Source organism: Pteropus medius, unplaced genomic scaffold, assembly GCF_902729225.1.
Source record: "Pteropus medius unplaced genomic scaffold, Ma_sr-lr_union100, whole genome shotgun sequence".
In the NCBI taxonomy this organism is placed as follows: domain Eukaryota; kingdom Metazoa; phylum Chordata; class Mammalia; order Chiroptera; family Pteropodidae; genus Pteropus; species Pteropus medius.
In genome coordinates, this window is record NW_024354503.1 from 8,875,001 (window position 1) to 8,892,252 (window position 17,252).

The 17,252-nt window shown below is 33.9% G+C and overlaps 1 protein-coding gene and 1 pseudogene across 1 annotated transcript in view; one reads left to right on the forward strand and one right to left on the reverse strand.

The window, feature by feature from the left end:
- Positions 1-17,252, forward strand: part of NKAIN2 (sodium/potassium transporting ATPase interacting 2) — an 828,054-nt gene that overhangs the window by 559,142 nt on the left and 251,660 nt on the right. The window lies entirely within an intron of this gene.
- Positions 12,602-12,719, reverse strand: LOC120596350 (uncharacterized; annotated as a pseudogene).

The following is a 17,252-nucleotide window of genomic DNA, read 5'->3' on the forward strand; positions in this document are numbered from 1 at the left end:
ATTTTGGATGCAGTTCAGATTTTGGCACCATTTCCCAGCTTCTGAGGTCATTTGCTTTTCTGTTCATTTACAATGCATAGAGGTTGCTCATACCTTGTTAAATGCAGATTCAGTGTATCATTGTAAGTGAGGTAATGAAGTTCTTTTTTTGAATGTCTGTACAGCATATTGAGAGGCTTTTCATTTCAAGGATTAAAATATTTAGTGAGCAGGTGGCTTACTGCCAGCTACGACTTACCACTCATCAGCTATAAAGAGAAAAAAACTATAACGAGTTCAACATCGGCTACTCTTACAGCCCCTTCAGGTCGAGGTTGGTAGGTTTGCAAGTACATTAGGAAAAGCCTACAGTTTATGAAAAAAAAAAAAATGTATGAAACATGAAGGAGCAGATATTGTTAAGATATACACCAATATTTGACTTTTTGGCTCATAACTTTACTTGTATTGATGGTCAGTAGAAATATTGTTTTCTAACTTCAAATGCAACTCGACTTGCTTTACTTCCAAGCTGTTACAGTATTATTGCTATTAGTAGTAGTAGTTTTTTTTGTTTGTTTGTTTTTTTAATTATCGGCTTTAGTACGAGTGGGACTTAGATGTCTTCCATTTGAATTTGCTTCGAAAAATTGACTCGAGATATCTTTATTCTTAAGATTTTTTTGACATTTTTCTACTTATTGCTGATCTGTTAATAGAAAAGTAATTTATGAAATCGCTTTATAGTGTGTGAAATGGTTATCAATAATACACTTCTGAAACCCAGTAACTAACAAGAATGAAGCTTTATGTTCCCATATAAATGATCAATTGAACATGTCAAAGAAGAGACTATACAACCCAAAGATGCTTGTAAGTTCTTATTAGAATTGACACCAGACACTTAGAAGATGTCATCTTCATCCCCAAAACAAACTCAGATTCTTGAATTTCATTCCGTGTTATATTGAAAACCCATGTTCAAGGAATGGGGAGAAACTATCTTAGAGTTACTGACCAGGTCAGGTTAGAGTTACTGACCTTTTGGACAGTGGGGCACCCCAAAGGAAAGAAACTATCTTAAGAATTATGACAAATACTCTGGGCTGGGAAGAAAATCCTATTCTCGATGTTGAACTGGCATTAAATGACTCTGGTAATAACCTTGGGTCTCAAATTCTGTATCATTTTAAAAGAATCGGGGAAGAATGGGCTACAAGATCTCTTCCAGCTCTAAAATTATCTTATCTGACAAATGCAGATATTCTTATTCTCTATAAAATAATCAGTACTATATATCATTTTGTAAAAGTCTGTCAAAGAGTAGTTTAATCACCATCTGCCATTATCAAGTAGAAAATTGTAATTCACTTTAATCTGTGACAGTATTATCATAATCAATCTGGTAATAAATCAGTTGTTCTTAATTCTATTTTCCAAATCTTTGATACAGATTATTATCAGTATTGGAATTTAGTTACAAAATCTTTTCTGTTTCAAAGATATGATGAAATAAAGGTTCTTTATATCAAAGCAAGTCATAACTGAATTTGCATTCTTATATAATATGCTCTCACTTTGAGAAATTTTATTACATAATGATTAACATATATAGAAATTTTGAAATCTCTGGATCCCAAGAGACCTGTAGTGTTTCTATAGATTATGCATTTTCGAGGGATGTGATATTTTCTCCCAAAAGAGTAAAAACTGTGTTTTGGAAAGATGAAAAATTTTAGCTTATTACAATGGTTTGGAGCCTTCCAAAGAGTCTTTGTACATAAAAAATATATCCGTGATATTAAAATTTTATGGGGGGTGATTAGGAAAAAAAATGTCCAAATCAGTTTTGTAGGGGGCAAAAATAAAGATCAAATCACTGAAAAGTCAAAGCAATTTATATGTGTATATTTTTAAACTCTCAAAAATGTATCTGGGTTAGAAAGCAAAGTGCCAAGTCTCTTCCCCAAGCAAATTAAACTGGCTGAGTTATAAACCCTTCAAAAATTAGACTTATAATGAGCATGCAGACAGATTTTTAAATAGTGATTTCTTCAAGGGCTGGGCTACTGTAACATTCTTCATGAGCCTAATTGAAACTGATTGTGGTTGGCACCTCATAATAGACTTTAGTTTAAATGATTTGGGGGGGCACTAAAAATAATTTTGGTACCACGTATTTCTAAAATGCAGAATAAAATTCCTTTGTAACTTAATAAAGATAGGATATCTAAAATGTTGAATTTCTAAAAATACGTCCAACTGCCTTTTAAAAGACAAACATGAATTAAACCAAAGTGTAGGCCATGTTAGTCATGCTTTTTCATCTTCACTTTGTGCTTGTGTGGACTAGTGAACTCCTAGGAGTTTTTCTTTCTGACAAGCTAAATCTTTGAGAGGGTCCTTAAAAGCAAAACCGAGGGGAAAGTACCAGTTGCCATTCTCAGAAATGACTTATTTTTTTGTAAGTTAGTTCAAGAAAATTAAGAATTTTCCTATAAGTCAAAATCGGCTTCTGAAATCCGTAATTACCTAAGAAGAGGCATACCTTTGATATATTTGATTCTGTTGAAAATGCATGTGTATGGTGTATGATCAAATAGTTTCATATAACAGCAGTTTCTTTTATGTTGTTTAAAAGTTTTGCTAATAACAATGGTAATCAGCTATATTCTATAAGAAATGCAGAATGCAAATTATAATAGCAGTCATACTAAGTATAAATTATAACTGCATAACTGTAAAATGCATTCATTGCAGTAGGTTTGTCAAGTTCAAATCATGTAAAATTTTGCCAACATGATTCCATATGCTATAGTCATGAAAGCATAAAAGGAGAAAATATGTTTTTCATCTATGTGTTATGCATTTCACTAAGAGATAATCACATCTAAGAAATGTGGGCATTGAGTCACGAAACAGTGCAGGTAATAGAGCAAATCACACTAGGAAAAAATGGTGAAAATAATATTGCAGTTTATCTTTGCAACTCTAAGCATTAAGTCTTGTATCTTAATACTCATATTTCTAGTTTAAGTGAGAGAAAATGTAGTTTAATCATTTGATATCTTAATCCAGATCTTGAGAAAAAGAGGAACCCGTTTAGTCTGTGTTCATAACTAGAAAAAATGGCATGTAATAGAATAAGGAAAATAAAAATGAATAATTAGATAAACTATGATAAAAACATAGACTCTATATTCTATCACAGTTCATAAAATTGGGTATTAAATCTGTGTAAGGACAAAGCTGGAAACCATATGGAATCTTGATTCTTTACAATCTCCAAGGAAATAAAAATTGTTTACAGCAGCAAAAAATATATATGACAGCCAATATTACAAATAAATGATTTTATGAAATATTTTAAGTACTATTTTACATAAATCAATTAAAATTAGGTAAGGTGGCTTTGTAATAGCTTAACTAATAGCCATGATTGAAAAACCAAAATGGTGATTAATAACTACAGACGGTTCCCCAGCAATCTGTTATGATCTTTAGCAGCTCAACAGCTTAGCACAGGTTATAGCAATTTTAGGTCAGAAATCAACATGGGGTGAGTCAAGAGTACTAGACAAGAGTCTCTGGGCAGGGCATATGTGTACTTATTAACTTCCTGAGTGAGTACCTGGGTACGTATTCTTTCCTTCCATCCTTCCTCCCTCCCTTCCTCCCTTCCTCTCGTTCTTCCCTCCCTCCTCCTCCCTCCCTCCCTCCCTCCCTTCCTTCCTATTTCTTTCTCCTTCCTTCCAAGGTAGTTGAATTGAATGAGTTTCTGAAAATTCTTAGGATCATGACCAACTTTGAGAAAATGATAAAAGCTATTGAATAGCTCTCTGCAATAATCCACATGTTCCAGTAACATTTCATTTCAGGAACATTTTGCATGTCCCCGGTTTGAGAACCACTGACTACACCACATCGCACTCCCTATTCCACCAAGTGGTAAATAGTTACTGAGAGCAGACTCCTTCCTTTCCTCTTTCCATTCCTCTTCCTCCCTATACTCTCAACCAAAGATAATTTACCATGACATGTTGAAGAAATGTGAGGACACTCATGCATTATAAACAATAGAAAGTGTCCTCAGCCTATGTTATACATGTTATTTCTTCTAAATATTACATTTTCTACTGACTACATCAGATTAATGACATCAGGTTATGCTTTCATGAGGTTCACTCAGTTGACCTCCTTTTCCTGTGTTTTCTATTTGCCTCTGGTTGAGCCCTCCTCTAACAAAACCTTGACCTGTTGACAGGTCAAGTTACTCAAATCCCCATCTATAGAGTGAAGCATTTGGATGGGACTTTATCTTCAAGTTGATGTCAGAGCTCTTCTTCCATAATGTGGTATCCTATGAGTTGTACAGGCAACTAGGTTAATGCCATTATGACCTACAAAAGGTGTAGTCACCTGGATGATGACTCTATTTATAAGTCTTAGAACTGTGGATTTCTTTCATAAAGCTGAGTGGAAGACTATTACCTTAGTTACTGACTCTGACTCACCTTCATCCTCAACAAACTGACTCTAAAGTTTTCTGGGTTTCCATTTTCATTCTTGATGTTAGCTCTTAACTCAGGATTCTTTTCACTCACTCCTCAGTTGTAGTAAGGAATAGAGAAAAATAAGGAAGTATAGACTTTAGTTATACAAAACAAAATAGATCGAAACACAGGGAGTGTGCTGAATATTTCTCAAAACTCTTTTGCTAGTCAGCTGAAAGAAATATGAGGCTTGTCTCTTCAACATCAGAATGTTACAACAGCAGAATTTCATAAGAACTCATTTATGAAATATTTTGTCTGATAAGAAGGGATAGTTTATAAAATAAAAATGGGAAGTAGATAAATGCTGCCAATAGGAAAATAATGAAAAAACTTTTTTTTTTATTTTGAATGCGTGCAATGTGTATGGTTTTATTTGTTTTTAGGAATTTTTTTTTTTTTGCATCATTTGCTCTTCTCCTGTATGTTGGAATATTGATCTTGGCTTCATCAAGTCTCTCTACAGCTTTATACTGAAATAACATTTTTAAAAACCTGGCAATACAATGAAGTGAGCTACAAATCTATAGGTTGAGAGTAGTCCATTCTTAATATTTTCTAACATTCTAGAAATTTCTGATGCTTTTTATTACTATAATCAGTAAACTTCTGTTTGAAAGTACTTGAAGACCTGTCCTTTATACAATGTGAAAAAGGAAAGTTTATTCTTAGCTTCGCCATCTTTCCTGTTTCCCTATGTGCCCATCCCCTTCCTGCTCTTCCTTAGTTCCTCAGAGAACCAGTTGGGACTCCACACTGGATATGGCCTGCAAGTCCAACCCTCGCTCTGCCCACTATCTGAATCTACCATTTTTTTATCCTATGTGTATTTCTTCACAAATTTTATTTCTGACTACTATGATAATCTAAGGTTAGATGATGATTGAAATGTATCGGTTTTGCCGAGATGATAGAAAAGTCTTTGATAGGTTAAGCATTAAGTCAGCTTAAGACTGGAATCAGAGTAAACATAGGCAGGTTTACTAGGCACCTCCAAGTAACTTTCAAAGAGTATATCTTATAACTTGGGAAATAGAGGAATTGATGCTAAATCATTTAATAAAATAAATCATCATAGTAAAAAATGAAGTTCCTTCCCATTAATAAACAACATTATTGATGAGTGTTCCCAGAGGTGTTTAAATTTCTTACTTAGATTTTTGATATGTTTAGATGCTCTTGCAATGAAGAAAATCCCTTTGATACATGAAAACCATAACATCATGCAAGAAGATACCAATCTGAGCCTTTATTTGATTATGGAGACTCAGCCATTTGATCCAAGAAAATCCTCCTCCTAGAAAATTTCTGAACTATGTAAATATTCTCACTCTTAAAATTCTATCAGTTTATTAAAAACTTCAATATATTAATCTTCCCAAATGACATGACCTTTTAACAAGGAATTTCAAAGGAGTGACTAACGTGAGAATTACAGACCATGTGGCAAGTTTATAAGGAATATCTATTTGAATAGTTGGATTAACTATTTTCTAACACTCCTAGCAGTAATTGTTAGAAATTTAATATAATTTTTTTTGTAAAAGAGAAATAGCAATATCCTCATATAGCAGATCATACTACTCACCATTATCTTTCTATTTCATATTTAGAAGCAAGTGAGAGATTATTTTCATAAGTTGCTGCCCTTGTGTTTTCTAGTGTAATAAGACTAAGAGTGAACTCTGAAAATATCTGTTCCAAGGCTATTAAATCCCAGAAAGTATACTTGCCCAAGGTTACAGAAGAAATTAGGACTGTGCATAGAACCTCTCACTACGTCCAGTTCTCTCTTCTTTACACTGTGACACTTTTCATGTTTTATTGTATAAAATGAAAAGCCAAGTAATTTTGTTTTTCTGTCTTCCAAGAGTTATGTAGAGTGATGTTTGTTTATATTCTTGGTGTTAATGACAGTGTCAGCTAATACACTGGAAACATCCTCAAGTAACAAGACAGCTATATATGTGCCATTATACATCACTTAAATTGAGAGAAAAGTATGACTAATGCAGCATGCATCAAAATTAATTCTGTCATGAACTACTCTCTATGAGTCATAGAAGCCACAATACTGTATTTGGAATAATAAGACAAGGAAAAATGGCATCCTAACATTTAATGAGGTAGTTTAGTTTAAATGTACATTGTTAGTTTGTGTCAACCTACTGCCCATTGCAAGCAGCACATTTTTTTTTAACAACCTTGTGCAATGGGGCTGTAAATTACTATAATTAAATTAAGCCGTAACCTTATCCAGGCAATATGAGGTATTTGTACTTTGTTTCTGTAATTCCATTATCTGCTCAGAACAGAAACCACAGTGAAAAAAAAAATCAACAGCACAATCGATCATGTCATTTGCAAATTTTCAAATGGAAAATAAGGCTACTTGGGATTATCTACCCATTTTCCAGGCATGTCCATCACAAATCCCTTGATTCCAGTAATTACCATTTAATGCATCTGTGTTAACTGGTTGATAAATTTGAAAGCAGAGCAGAGTGTAGGATAAAAAAGCTTGCCTTAAATAAGCATATCTACCTGCCTTTAGGTTTGTTTCCAATCTCATTTTAAGATGGTAGGAAGTTGGAGAGAGATTACTAGTTTGATATCATGGGATGGTAGAAATTCTGATAGAGAAGTTCTGGAAGCTTTGGGGGATTATTACCCTATTATAGTTTTCATAGAATCTGTGTTATGCTGGGACAATTTTGTATAGATTATTTTATGGGGTATATACGGGTTTCCCCTGGGCATGGTAACTTAAATTAGAAGGAGGTGCTTGTTAATGAATGGGAAGAGGAGTTAATCATTTGCTCTCTCCATTCTTTCAATCATTTGTAATATCTGATAGCACTTGTGATACATGGTAACCAATATTGTTTTCAGGCCTGACTTTCCACTAGACAATAAATTCTTTGAAGTTACAACTCTGATTTTATTCTAGGCAGTACCAAGTACCTCACATATAGTTCATAGTACAAAATAGGTACTCAATAAATTTTTATTGAAAGAATAAAAAATTAAAGGAATGAGATGTGTTTTGTTCACATATTATGGTTTATAAACTCTAAACTTTTTTTTTTTTTCACTTTTAAGTTCCCTGAAAACTTCCTTGTATGGGTTATAAGACTGGCTAGTGGGAAATGTGCTGTCATGAAAGATGTCATATCATTTGTAGCTTCCACAACCAATTTTACTGTTAAGAAAATTTGGACTTCAAATTATTTCTTTCAAGTTCCGGTTTCTGACTTCATCACTGTTGCTTTGTCAATTCACTCATAGTCCCCAAAGTATTGAAAAAATGTGGATAGAGGAGTTACCAAATATATTCATAACATATTCATGCTTCTTTGTCAGGAAACAATTGTGATAAGTACCATGTTGTGTTCCTGACTCTCTTTCTGTCTGAGAGATACCAAATAGGGCACAGGTCAGGTCTTTCATGACCTCACTGTCATTGTACTCACCCTTTAAAGCTCCAAGTACTGTTACAATCATACAAGAACTAGAATTAAAAAAGTAAAATAGAAGGTGACAGATATTTCTAGAAACATGTTAAATGTGCATGTATAAGATTGTAAGGGTTTTTTGGTCAGTTAATATATACTGCTCTCAAGACCAAGGATAGATTGCCTTTGTTACTTGGCCCTGGCTACACTTTGACCTTGTTCAATAGAACTTCAAATGTGTAGTGTCAGGTTAAAAAAAAAAAAAATCAGCCAGAGTGCTTAAAGTCAATCAAGTTCCAGTATCTTGTAAGAAGGAAAAGGGAAAGGAAGGAAGGAAAGGAAGGAAGGAAGGAAGGAAGGAAGGAAGGAAGGAAGGAAGGGAGGAAAGGAGGAAAGGAGGAAGGGAGGAAGAAAGAAAAGAATACAAACCAGTTTCCTATAGAGTATGAGTTGATATGTCATCATTACCAATGAAAGAGAGTGAGGCCAAGTGAGTAGTTTCTAAATGGAATCACGCATGTGATAAGGGATCACGGAATTTCCCTTAAAGGAAAAAGAAAATATAACATCATAGATTTGTTTTTAATAATCTTGCTCATTGTTTACTGTTTATCACATTAATAGTTAATGGTTTAAAATGTGAAAAAAAATTGCACGTCAATGCAAATAACCAACCATTCAGTAGTAGAGTTACGTTTTTCTATGCAATATTCTCCTATGTGGTAAAATAGCAAGTAGCAATACCATTAATTTCAGTCATGTGAGTTTAAATGAATCATGATGTACTATTTATTTATCTTGTTACTAAGTGTGTCAGGCAGGAGGCTAATTAGTTTGAAAATCTCATTTAGAATATTTTCTACTTTATAATCCCTGAGCATAGAAATCAGCAGTAGTTAGTAAAAGAGAATTCAGTGCAATAGCATTTTTTTAAATGTGTTCTTTCTTTTTACTTTTGTGCACTTTAATTTTCTTCTCTCATCACATCTAATACAAAACAATGCCCTAAATTAAACACAAAAAAATGTGATCTTATATTTGTCTTCCAAAAAGTGAGAGTAAAGGGCTAGAGTTCATTTTGTCCAGTTGTTATATTATTCAAAATTGATAATGTTTTCTTAGTCTTGAAGATCATATCTGATATTTAGCCAAAGCTCTAGGATAGAAGATATTTTCTAGAAAGTACTCATTTATTTGAAGAGCAACTTACTTATTTTCTGTTGTTATCATTGGGTATATGCCAAGTTGCAATACATAATTTTCTATATTTAGAAATTCTGATTGTGATGTTTAGATTAAAATTCTTTCAAATTAATATCTTTAGAGAAAATAAATATCCATTTTTAGAAAATGATGAGCCCTCATTAGTCAAGCACTTGATAAATGCTACACATGTTACTTATTCATTTTTTAAAGTAATGTATAAATGGTTACCACTATGCCAGTTTTACTGAGGAAGAGATTCGGGTCACATGTCAGTGAGTGGTAGGGAAGAGATTAGAACTCAGTACGAATCAAAAGCTTGAACTGTGCTGTATTGTATTGTAATTTAGCCCTGAGTTCTTTGTTTTGTCCTAAATATTCTACTAATTTATTCACTGAACAATAATTAACCTTCATGAATTCCAATTATGTGATTGCTAAAACAAATATTTTAACTCTTGCCACTTCAGAAAATAGATGATATTAAATGTTATTGAGAATACTATGAGAAAGATACTATCAGGTACTACATTTGCAAAGGGGCACAGCCCTTTTAAGAGCAATTTGGAAATATGAATCAAGGGCCTTAAAAGTTTTTGTGCCCTTTTTTTTTAACCTTGTGCTTCAATAGCTAGTAATGTATCCAGAAGGAATATATGGATAATGATTTGTATCTAGCCTATAACCATCTTGGAAGAGAATGTTGAACAATACCAATAAATTTAAAACTTACAAATTACTAGATAAGTTGACACGACAGTTCTCAATTCCAAACATGCAAGTAGTAAAGTCTGTAATTGAGGTTAGCGACAACATATGACAGACAAAAACTGTTGAATATGTCAATTGATTGTATCCAGTAAACGTGAAGTGTTACTTTAAAGAACAAAAACAAGAGTACCATTTGCACAAGGACACGCTCACATTTGCTTGAGAAAATACTCTAGAATAGCAGTTTCCAACCCTTCTGGCCCCAGGGACCAAATGAGAATCTAATGCTTGATCTGCGGTGGAGCTGAGGCGGTGATGCTAGTGCTGGGGAGCAGCTGCAAATACAGATGAAGCTTTGCTCTCTCACCCACTGCTCACCTCCTGCTGTGCAGCCCTTTTTCTAACAGTCCACAGACCAGTGTCTGTTAGGCGACCCCTCCTCTAGAATTTAAATTAAATTAACAATAGAGAAGTAGTAGCCAAGAGTTCTGGTGTCTGGTGACCATGGAAGTCAACAACGGTGATGGATTAAAAAAAAAGATAAAATGTATATCTGTAAAACTATAAGAGAATAAAGGTGAAGGAAAACTCTTTGGATCTGGTTGTAAGAGCTAAGCTGTTACTGACATTTATAGCTTCCAAAATATTTTAATACATTTTCATGATCTTCACACAACTTTGTGCATCGGTATTATCTCTAAGAGAAGGGTTTCATTAGAGTAATTGGAGCAAAAGTCAGATTTTTAAGAACTAAGTAGATAATTTTAATTGGTAAGTAATATGTTCATTTTAAATTAAATTATTGTATATAATTCCTTTAATCCTTACAATGGGTTGTTCTTACAACCTATTTGGTATTTAAAGTAAAATAACCTATTTCACACATACCAAATTCAAATAATTTAAGAAATATTTTTCACACACACACACATCAAATATAACTTGAAACTTTCAACAAGATCAGCTTGAATAAAAGCAAACATGCTGAAAATTTTTGCAACTCTTTTTCTGAGAACATTATACCATAGTGGTCAAGAAACAGACTTGAATACCAGGCAGAATAATTCAGACAAGACTATTTCTTCAACAATAAAATGAAATTAATTATGTACCTATTTATAGGGTTATGTAGTGATTAAATTAGAAAATAAATATAAAGGATTTAGCACTATACCTAACACACAGTGAGCATACTTATAACATATTAACTGTTATTATTATTGAGAATATTTGAGGGAAAATTGAATCGATCACACATTATTTTATTACAGTGGGGATTTATTAAAGCATAATGAGCTAAATCAGAAATACATAAAAACATATTTAGCCTAAGTATAATGCCTGGTACATATTAAGCCTTTAGATGAATTAAATAAGTTAGTGAATATGACAACTTTAACCTATAGAAATGTCATAGAGTTATTTTTGCATTATAGAAATGATAAGAAGAAATGCACTTTGAACATTATCTCAGTTGGGAAATACTCCTGTGGATTTGGAGTAATATAAATTGAAATAGGTTTTGTCATGAACATCCAAATCATATTAGACGTGCTATCATGTAATTGACTGATAATGATCAAGAAGCGTATCCTCTGGGTTTAACCTGCTAACATTACATGAACAAATTTCTGTAGTTAATAGCTAATTGTCAGTTGGAACAATCTTTTCTTTGTACTTCTTGGAAATCCCTTGACCACTACATGTAGGGGCTATTATTTCATATCTCTGCATCCCTCCATCTTATACTATCTCCTATGCTAGATGTGTCTTCTTAACCCTCACTAATCCACTACCAAAGATTGGTTGACACAGCCCCTTGCTTCAGGGTGAACCAACAGGGTGAGCCTCCCCTGAGACCATGCTGAAACTTTTCTTCATCCTAGACCATATCCACACTTTACTCTCTCCCATTCTGTTTTCCCCATTCCCCTTCACCTGAGCACACTCTAGAAATCACTTTCTCAAGAATCTGTCTCAAGCTCTGCTTCTAGAAAATCCAACCCATGACATCTTTCCTGCTTTCTCTAGACCAGTCCTCAGAGCACAACCTCCATCATGAATATGCCTATTTTCTTACCACTGTGATAATACAGAACTCATGGTATTACATTAGTTTAGCTGTCTTTCTTCCTCGAAAGACTGAACTCTTTGAGAGAAGAAATATTATCTTAGTGTCTTTGGGTTCTTAAAACTTTGCATGGTGCCTGGCACATATCAACTGCTAAATAAATGTTTATTGAGTGAACTATTCAAAATATACTCCTTTGTATCAGCACCAATATTGAATCTTTTTAATATACTCATTCAAATGCACAAGAATATTCACAGAAAAGGTGATTTTAGTGTAACGGCACTATTTTAAGTCTAATAAGATTCCAATATTTTTAAAAACATATTACGCTGCATCTTAAAATCAGAACACTTGGCTTTTATTAAACTTGTGACCTTTTTTAGTAAGGATTTTCATGAACTTAGTATAATTCTTAATGAGAGAATACCACACATGCAATTTGATAAACTATAACATGTAAAGTTTTGTAAATATATCTAAAATAATGACATAAATCATAATGAAGTGAATTATTAATTCCACTTAGGTCTAAACACAGTGAAGAAATTAAAATACATTTAATTTTGATTTGAATCCCAAACAACACAAACAATGTTAGTCCCTAAAAGTCATTTTTTTTTTTTTTACGCCTACAGCACCAGGTTTTCCTAGGTGTCTCCCATCCAAGTACTAACCAGGCCCAACCCTGCTTAGCTTCCGAGATCAAATGAGATTGGGCATGTTCAGGGTGGCTTGGCCGTAGACCAACCCAAAAGTCATTTGATTGTCACTTTTAAATATTTTAAGTGAGCATATATTTATTTTCCCCCTCCTTAATTCCACCCCTTCACTTCCACCCCTGACCTATGGATGTGCTGTCTCCCCTTAAGAACTGGATCTCTAAAAGCAGAGCATCTCCTCCCACCCGCTTACAGCATGCACCTGGAGCCTGACACACTCAGGGTATGGTTCATGGCTCTACCTGGGGCACGAACCCAGGACCTTCTGCCTGTAAAGCAGATGTGCTAACCACTACACTATGGAGCCACCCCAGCATATATTTATTTTTATGAGTGTTGCTTTGATTGAGGAAAAACCTGATTTTTCAATTCATATTTAAACTGTTTTCAGAAAAAATAAAAGTAGCATTAGTGTTAGTAAAATAGGAAAGTGGGAAATTCATCTGAATATTTTTTCAAAGCCATTTTGTTCTTATGAATATTATGAAAAATACTGGACTTAGATTTTAAACATTTCTCTATCATTGCAATGGAATTGGTATTTTATAATCATTGGTTAATTTTATGCTTTATGATAATGTTATAATAAATGACTATTAACTGTAACTGATTAGAAAAGAACAGGCAACTTGCATTTCTAATGACTAATTTGGGTGTTCTGAGCAAGTACTTATATATTTTTAGTTATTCTGAATCTAGATGATAACTTTTTGAGAAAGAGATGAAGTACATTGATTGTCACAAACAGTGCCTTAGGGTAGGGGGTTTATTTCTTTCTTTGTTTTCATCTTAGTTATATAGCTTTATTTTCTTTAGTTTTGAAAGTTATTTTAAATTAAAAATACTAGATTAATTGAATTGGAAATTTTTCTTCTATATTTTTAAAATATTTTATAATTGCAATAAGGTACGAAATCTCCTGCCTTAGACCAGTGCCTCTCAAAGTCTAATGGGAATATGAATCATCTAGGATCTTGTTAAAATGCAGCCTCTTACTGAGCAAATGTGCAGGGTGGCCTGAGAGTCTGCATTTCTAAATAGCCCCTGGTCTGCACTCCACACTTCAAGAAGCAAGGTCTAAATTCCTTATTTTTTGTAGTCTCGGATTAACATTAGTTCTTTACACATTGGGGAAGTTTTGAATGATTCCCAGAGATGATTTCCCTGCAGTTACTAGCCTGGACCTTCATGCCAGACAGTCAGCATCAGCATTCAGAATCCATCTCTGATTCCTTTGACTTTCTACCAGGGATGATACCAACCATGGATGACTTCAGTAGTGACTCTAACACGTTGGCCCGCCGCAGTGGCTTTAATCAAACTTTGTTGAAATTTTTTGGCTACCAAAAAAATGGAGTTGGCACAACATATAGAAACTTTGCTATGACAAGAGGACAAGATAGTTACTGGCAGTTTGACAAGTTTCTCCATGTGAAAACAAATTAAGATACCTTGACAGCTCTGAAAACCTGTTCTCTTTGGCATTTTACTTCTTCCAGTGTTCTCCGAGCATTTTATCTCAATTTCTTGTAAAACTACACTTATAGCCCAGGAATTTCTTTAGTAGCCAAGTCACACCTCAGAGTTCTGTCAGTTGTGAATAACCCTCAAGGATTTTTATTCTCTTGTCAAATGTGCTTGTAGAGTTTCCAACCATCAGGCCTTGCATTTCAGTAAAACATATTTTCCCAAAGCTTTCACATCTCTGATCTTATATCTTCTTATCTTCCTACTGAATAAAATAATATAGGTAACCTTTTTTTTATATTCATTGACACAATAAACATTAATTAAATTCCTGCTATAGGCAAGGCTATGGTAGGTACCAAGGAAGATATAAAGATTAATGTCATGACACTGCCCTCAGAGAACCTATACTGTCCCAGAGAGATAAAAACATGTGTGTGAATTGTGAGGTAGAAAGGAATAAGTGTTTCATTGAGTAATAGATCAAATTGGGAGAATTTATCAAAGCATGTCATGCTTTCCAGCCCAGAGCAGTGTGTGGCAGGTATAGAAGGCACCACAGCACAGTCGCTTCATAGCTAGACTTTGAAAATGAGTAGAATTTAAAGGTCAGGTTGGGAACAATAGCAGCATATCATGGAGCTGGGAAACTAGGGATGCTGCTTGCGGAGTGGGTGGTATACCATCTCTTTTGTTAGGGTTGCAACTATTGTTCTTAGTATGAAGAAAGTAGATTAATGCTAGAATATGGGCATTAATAATAATATTGGAAACATAAGGATTTATACTTGTACACACATCCCTAAAAGTCTTCTTTAACAGATAAATAAAATAAGGTACAGGGAGAGATGACTAATATAGGGTCAGAAGGCTCAGAAATGGCAGTTATGTTTTCAACCTACTATCTGGGCTCCCATTTCTACCCTCCCAGTTACTGACATGTTGGGAGCCCAGCTCCACCCTTTCACTGCAGCCGGAAGGCCCCTAGCTACCCCCTAGGGGCTCAGAGGGAGGCAGAATCACTTCATACTTCAAGGATAGGAAGGTAAATGGCAACACATTTTTATCTGGAAAAAAAGAAAAAAGGTATCATTAATGCTCATTTTCTTTTGCTTTAGGACTTTTTTGTACTAAAATATCTGGATTTTATGCCATTCTTTTTGATGTATTTTTATTTTTGTAAAACCACAACTTTTTTTCTCTTCAGGTGCATTCCTTTCTGTAAGATATATGACTTGCCACCAAAAAACACAAATGTGTAAATTGCATTTGGCTAGCCATCATATTTAATTTTTTTCTTAAACTGTGTTATTACCTCCTAGGCACTTTCTGCAGCACATTTGTTCAAAATAGATAATATATCATCATGGCTTTTCAGTGAAGAAGGGGATTTTAATGAAAATGCCACTTTTAATAAGCAACTTCAATAATATGTGGTTTTGGTTGTTCCAGCTGAGATATTAATGGCTAGGACTGTTTTTCTAGATTTCAGTAACAAAAAGGTGGAAAGAGTTTGTTTTGAAATGCAATGCTAAAGAAGTTGGAAAAATAATTGTCTTGAGATAGGATATATAGTGTATATAAAGTAAAATTCTCAGCATTTACTGCATGCTATATAGTATTTCTTCTAAGTGTTTTATTTTCTTATTGCTACCAAGCCAGAAGGAAAGAAACCAAAATAGGAATCGAATCAGGCAAATTTTAATGAACATATTTCTACTTTTTCAAATTTCCCGGATTTGTTTCTAGAAAAGGAGAAAAACATAGACAAAATATTTTGAAATCTTCAGTGTTCTGTTCTGAAGAGGTTTGCCCCCACACTATGGGAAATCTGAGCATCTTTAAATTTACATATAAGAAATCCTCAAACTGTATATTTCCATATTCTTTTCTCCCCAATCCCACCAAGTGGCCATATTAACCCTTCAGAGAGAATATATATAGCTGGCAAGGACAGGATGGGTAATACACCTTCCCATTTTTAAAAAATCTGAACAAGGAAGAAAAGCAAGAACATTTGAAGTAGAAGAAACTTAAAAAAGAAAAATGTTACTTATTCATCTGTACAATATTGAATGTGTTGAGTAACAATACTGTGTGTCAGATGAAGTATGGCAGAAGGAGGAGGTGGAAAGATTGGCAGGGGCCTATATGAAGGGCCTTGTAGCCAAGCAAGCAGATTAAACTGTATTCTCAGTCTAGAGCCCTCAGAGTACAGAAATGCTGTTGACTATTTGTGAAGGAAAGGACCTAGCAAAAAAGAATGGGGCAGATGTAAGCAGGGACACGCCATAAAAACTAGAAAAACTTAAGCGCAGGGCTCAGTGAGTGTTTAACATGCTAATCGTTGGCCAGAAAGATTGTGGGTTTCACAGGATAGAGGCTATGTCTGTTTTATTCACTTTTGCTCTATTCTCAATGAAGCATGTGGAAATCTGGCATTCAGTGGGCACTCTTTATTTACTGACTGCTCCAACTCTCAATTTAATAATTATCTAATGATTATCCTGAAGCTTTTCACAAACTTTTTACAAAAACTTTTTGAATTCCTTTTTAAACATGCTTTGAGCTGCATTTGATGATGGTTACTACCAGTTTTTAACAAGTTACACTACATTTCTACTGAATTATACCAATGAAAACAAAAAACAGGCAAAAGCTTTTAAAAGAAGAAACCAAGGAGGAAGTCTAGTAGTATGTCCATTAAGTTACACATCATAAATTCTTAAAAAATACCTTTCTTAGGAGGGCAGAATTAAAATTGTTTTGAATGAAAGAACTTCTAAGCATCTCAACATTATGACCCAGAAAAAGGAATAATTATATTGGCTGGAATATGATAAAACCCTGAAGAGTGCATAGAACCAGATATGTAGATTGTGAAACATAGATCACTATTATATTAGTGTTGTGATGGTGAAAATATACATTTTTCATCAAGATAAAAATCAAAGAAAATCTGAATGTCTCCTTGGGGAAAGATTTTTCTATCATCCATTCTTATACTCTGTTTTTCACTGTATATAGTGGTATTCGTGGTCAGAGAACCTTGTATTTTACATGCTATGTATAGTACTTAGGACACTTTTTG